Here is a 6,228-nt window from a genome sequence, read left to right on the forward strand (position 1 = left end):
CGAACAGGCCATGTCTTTGTGGGATTTTTTTGTGTACCATTTTTACTGTTAATGTATTTGATTGTTATGTAATTTTCCTTTATTTTTTTAATTCTCTGTTTTACCTCGAATGTATATTGTAAAAAAATTCAAAAAAAATATAATTAAAAAAATATATATATATAATGCAAAAATAAAACACAATTTTCAATCGTATTTTTTAATAATTATATTTTACCCAAAAATGTTAAATTCATAAAAATAAATAATTAACAACAAATTAAACAGTTAAAATACATGGTACTTAGAAAAAAAAATATTTTGAGTTTATTGAAATAGATCGGATTGAAATGACGATTCGAAGGATTTTTTAAGTGTTAGCTAAGATAAAATGTATAAAGTGCTATTTTTATTAAAGTCATCTTAAGGGCCCTGAGCAATAAACACCCAAACACTTCCTGTAGCTACAGTGTACAAAAGTAGATGATATATGTAAATAGTTCATCGTGTAATTAAAGTAACAGATAATACGCCTCCCAGTTCATGGGCCCTTAAAGTTCTGGCTTCTATTTAATAAAACAAAGATCTTACAATGAATAAAGTATTTCGATTGTAATATTAGAGAATAATTTACGCTATAATAGATTACCACACGTCCTGCAGCCACAGAGCGCATAGGCAATTAAAGAATTGTCAAGGGCTTAAACCTCGTTTAAAATATTCGGTTTAAAATTCGTTTTAATACCATTTGAAATATTTTTCTTTAATGTATGTACACTGTGGCTAAGAGCGTTAATAAATAAATGTTATAAATAAACGTGAATAATAATTTAAGTTTTTCGTTAAGGATTTAGAATCCTTACAGCCTACAAGAGCAGCCTGTGTTGATAATTTTGGTAATCCAGGAAATGTGGTCCCAGATCCTGACAAAGAGAGCGGGGTTAATTACGTCACAGACGTTGACATCTGTCAAAATACCGAGAAGTTCATATCGGCCATAACTGTTGAGAAACTGTACGGGAGCTCCTACGTCACCCTGAAAAATAAATAAATAATGTTGAAAACAGATTGCTCCCTACCCATAATTAACATACTATAATATATATCCATGAAGGGCATTACATTGACTAACCAAATAAGGTTCATTAAACTTCTTAGATTTTCACGGCCGTTAAGATGCACAATAAGTTTTTCTGGGTTTTTATGCCGTGTGTCGTTCGTACTCTCTACCGACGTTTCGGATCGCGTTACAGCGTCCATCATCAATCCATCATCCACATCAACCCTGATGATGGACGCTGTAACGCGATCCGAAACGTCGGTAGAGAGTACGAACGACACACGGCATAATAACCCAGAAAAACTTATTGTGCAAATAAGGTTCATATGTTCTTTTTCTTATCTTTCCTCTCCCCGATGGAGATTAGAAATCATCGCAGCAATTCTTACTTTGTTAGCTGAAATAGCACCAGTCATGGAAGTTTTTTTAGCCATGAGATGCACCTTCTACCTACACTGCGTCTTCCTTCAATCCTCCCCTGTAGAATGACTTGTAAAATGTTATATTTTTCACTCATCACATTCCCAAAGTACTCAAGTTTTCTTATCTTTATGGTCTTCAGTACCTCTTTATCTTTTTTCATCCGTCGGAAAACGTCATCGTTTCAGACCCTGTCAACTAGGGAGATTTTTAATATCATCTTCGATCTTTTCGAAGTGGCTTGGGTGAGTGACCACGTTTGACGCCGTAAAAGTACTGAGAAGACATAACATCGTAAAATGCGCATTCGGTGGTCTAAATAGAAGTCTCTACTGCAAAGAAGGTCACGCATCCTGAAAAAGCAGTCTCGCGCCTTCTCTATTCTGACTTTGATCTCTTGTAAGTGATCCCATTTATCATTCAGCCAGCATCCTAAATATTTATATTGATGGACTTGCTCAATAACCTACGTTCCAAGTTTTAAAATAATTGGGAAAGTTTATGGCTTTTTCTGATACATTTAGTTTTGGAAATCATCGTTTCTAGCCCTTTATTCACACTAGCCTTGTGAACTTTGTCAAATAATATCTGCAGGCTTTCCATACTATCTGCTAAAAGAGCAGTATCACCCGCATATCGGATATTGTTTATAATTTGTCTATTTATGTTAATGCCGTCTGTTATTTCATTAAGCGTATCTTTAAAAATGTCTTCGAGTACACATTAAAAAGGAGAGGAGATAGAAAATAATTTATATGAATGCCTCGACACGGACTTTGCCCAGTGAGGTGTTCATATAGAAAAGAAAAATTAAAAGGTTTATGTGAAATAAAATAAAATAAAAACAAAAATTCTCTAAGAGGAAACGACGTAATAGTTTGTTTATGTATTTTTAAATAAACTTACCGGGCAAAATACTCCCCTAGCACCAAACACTCCCAGGCAGGACTTATCACTCGTCAAGTACGTAGCTGTAGTGAGGGCTCGACTGCATTCGTCCTTGGTCATCACGGGCTGGCTGACCCTGCGAGGAAGGCAGCCTGGCGCGGGTAAGGGCACCAGGACGTTAGGAGCCGTTGGAGATAGCCATGATATTACGGAGGCCACTTCTCCTTTGTAGGAGTTTGCTGAAAAAGATTTACTTGTTCATTTGCATCGTTATTATTACCTTTCTGCACTTAGGCACCATTAGTGGTGCATACGGAGCTACATTGGTACATTGATCATTTTTATTACATGAAGGTTAGATGAACAGTTTTATGTTCATTGGGGTTCGAACCGTCAGTAGGGTCGCAGTGAGTCACATCTTGCTGGAGGGTGTGATTCTATTAAATGCTACCAGTAACACTACTGACTAGTACAACTCGTTATCGTCCACGTCGCAAACCCCGAGCAATGGGATCACACTCATAACGGTGTGATCACAGCAGATAACTAAAGAATGAAAGGCGAGTTTCTTGCGCCTCCAAACCAGAACCAACCAGCTAAGGGAAGGTAACCCCGACAGAAAAATCCACCATAGAAAGCAGCCGCCTTATTTTTATCGTGCCATTTGGATTTGGACGATTTGTGTTTATTGGGCCTACATGTTCAATAAACACACACTTGTACACTTCGGAAATGTTTATAGTTAGAGCAAATGACTATGTATGCGTGACTTCAACTAAAAAAAATTTACCCACACTTGACACAGAATACGGACACAATCGTTGCGAACGAATAAACTAAATGAGCTAAAGATATAAAAGATACGAATGATACAAAAAATACGAAGATCCGAATGACACAAAGATCTATTTAGTTAGGTGCTCTTTTCGTTCGCAAACTAACTGACAGAGATGAAATAAACATACATCTAGTTCAATGCTTCCGACCTTGTCGGTATGACCGGGTCGTTCGCGAACTACACATATCTAGTTGTGACCCGCTTATGAGTAATGTGTCGCCGTGTCGATGATGTTAAAAATATCGTCACTTTTTTTTCCCGAATCCTCTTTCTTTTCCTTTCCGAACTCCATACACAATCGTACACTTCATGAATTTCGTTCCTTATCATATAAAATAGTATAACTCATTATGTTTACTTAACGATGCACCCAATATGTTTTCATCGGTTAAATAAGTACTATGTAGGTTAGATTGGGTTTATTGGTAAAATTTCTTCATACTTACCAAAGCCCGGTAGGCAAATTGGATGAATGAAGTTATTGTAAAACAGTTGAGTTTTCAGAGTCAAAATTGCCAAGTCGTGGGATCGGTCTGTCATCCTATATGAGTCGTGGATGTCGATGTTTTCTACACTTGTGTTGGTCGATGTCAAGTCTGCCATACACCTATCGTGCAGACCCAGAGATACTTTCACATCTACGGATGGGATACTGAAAAAACAAAATGTTAAATATTCAACCCTCAAAAGCCTATTTGCAACAAAAAAACATACATATTTACGGCCTAAATCTTACATGAAGAAAAACACATGCAAGAAACTTAACTAAAAGTCCATTAAAGACAATCAAGGACAATAAAATTGTTAAGTACTGAATTTACATTTTTTCATACTTGCAACTTGAGTTATGTAAGACTATAAATAAGATAAATATTCTGACCCTACCTACATCATTCCTTTTTCAAATTGTTGTTGGTTCTATCGTCTTGTGAACAAGTCACATTGTGAAAAATGTTATCCCAATAAATCCTTATCATATCCTGTGTCAGAATACTTCTGAGAAAGTGCAATTAGTGTTACATAAACATCCTAAAATATGCATCTCATTATCATCTAGACGAAACCGAAATAAACGTAAGAATTTAAAAGTGAGTAAACAATTCATATACAGTCTAAAAAATTCTAATTCCCGTTGTGATCAGTGTACTATGCCTGAAATGTATCGAGCTGACTAAACAAAAATAAATGGTATTCATATACTCGCACAGTACTTACGTATATTAAAAAAATCGATTTAGATATTTATTGCAATGATAACAATTATTTTTATATTAAAAATATCGTAATACGTTTTAGTTAGGTAATAACTAGTTTTTTAAATTTATATTGTATAACTAGCTAAAATAAATACATTCCATAATATATAAGACTTCGAGTTAAGCCATGCCATTTTTTTATCTTTATGCACTTGGTTAGTGACGTGAGATCTACGAAAAGCTGAAAAATCCAAATAACTCAAAGTTCTGGGACTAATCGCCTAATCTACATATTTTGGAAATAAGGGCATAAAAACCATAGTTGCTTTTATAAGATTTGGGGCCTAACTTATAAACCTGGTGTAATGTTATGCTTTGGCATGCCTAGGTATAAATTTATAGCCCTTGATAATTAGAGCTTTTTTTTACTTCTAGTAACGCAGTTGGGAACATAAAACGAGGTTTATTGCGTCAGAGATGGAACATTTCTTTTATTATTAAGTATTTTTAAGGTCCTTTTTGTTCCTGAATGTTTTTTTTATTGAAGGCAGATTAAGAGATTGCTCTTTTTCAACATGAAATATCAAATAAAATTATATATTTTATTCAGTTTTATGAAAATTTACAAAATGTGTAGCAAAAACAAAAGGTATTACAACCCGCGTTATCAATTTCGAAAAAAAACCAACCATTATTTAACGTTAAACTTTTTTTACGTATTTTTTTGTCCAACTGATTTTTAGGGTCTTATAAACCTGGTAAAAATTACGCCAAGGCATAGTAGTCGAATAAGGATCGTAAACCAGTCCTTATTTTACCACTATAATAATGATGGTACTTCCATCCTTATTCTACCACTATGCCTGGGTGTATTTTTACCAAGTGTATTTTATGAGTAGGCCCTTGGAGTTTAACTTTGTCATAATAATATTATTTCAGTTAAAAGGTTCAATAGTACAGATACAATTTTACCATATAAATAAATAAACGTATTTTATTTTCATTAACGATATTGAAATAGCATATCATGTTTTAAAAAATAATAATTAAAAAATAAATTTCTAAAAAAAAAAAACTCTGTAAATAAATCGAAACAAAATAAAAATTAATTTTAATTGAAAAGCTAGATATGGATTTTTTTATGATCCCTTCCCAACTTACGCGAATAATCTCTTAGTAATAAATTTTAATTACAAATATTCTATAGAAACTCGTGCGCAACTTATTTTGTAAAAGAAATATATACAATAACACTCTCATGTATTTTTTTCTATTCTGTGTAATTCTGTAATTTAAGATATACGCTTGTGGGATTGTTTTGATAACTATCTAAAAAAATATTATTTTTCAAATATTTATTTTTGTTGAATTACCTAATGAACTAAAATAATTTTAAAAAATAAAAGACAAATAAATGGTTAAGAAAGAAAAAGGAATGAGTTTTTACAGAAAAAAATCTTATTGGCGGTCGTTCCTTTTTACATTTATTAATTTATTATTCTATTTCAGAATATAATGCGAATAGGGCACTGCATTGGTACACCAAACGCTGCGTATCTTGAATAATTTTGTTATATGAAAGAATGAGGATCCATATAATTCTTATAAAATATGCCGGCGATCGTAGAATAAATTACAAACAAATTTACTTTGACATAAACGTAAGTCTATATCGAGGCTTTACTGTAAGAATGCATTAAGTCATTAAAACAAGTATTATTTCTCCCACAATTTTTTTTTTAAGCTTTAAAAGAGTAATCTTTTTTCTAGGTAAAGCATAAAATTTGAAATCAACATCTTGAATCTTTATTTTAAAACATTTGAAATTTATAAAGACTGTTGACTTA

Source organism: Micrasema longulum, unplaced genomic scaffold, assembly GCF_059751315.1.
Source record: "Micrasema longulum isolate JH-2025_06_02 unplaced genomic scaffold, ASM5975131v1 h1tg001408l, whole genome shotgun sequence".
Lineage (NCBI taxonomy): Eukaryota > Metazoa > Arthropoda > Insecta > Trichoptera > Brachycentridae > Micrasema > Micrasema longulum.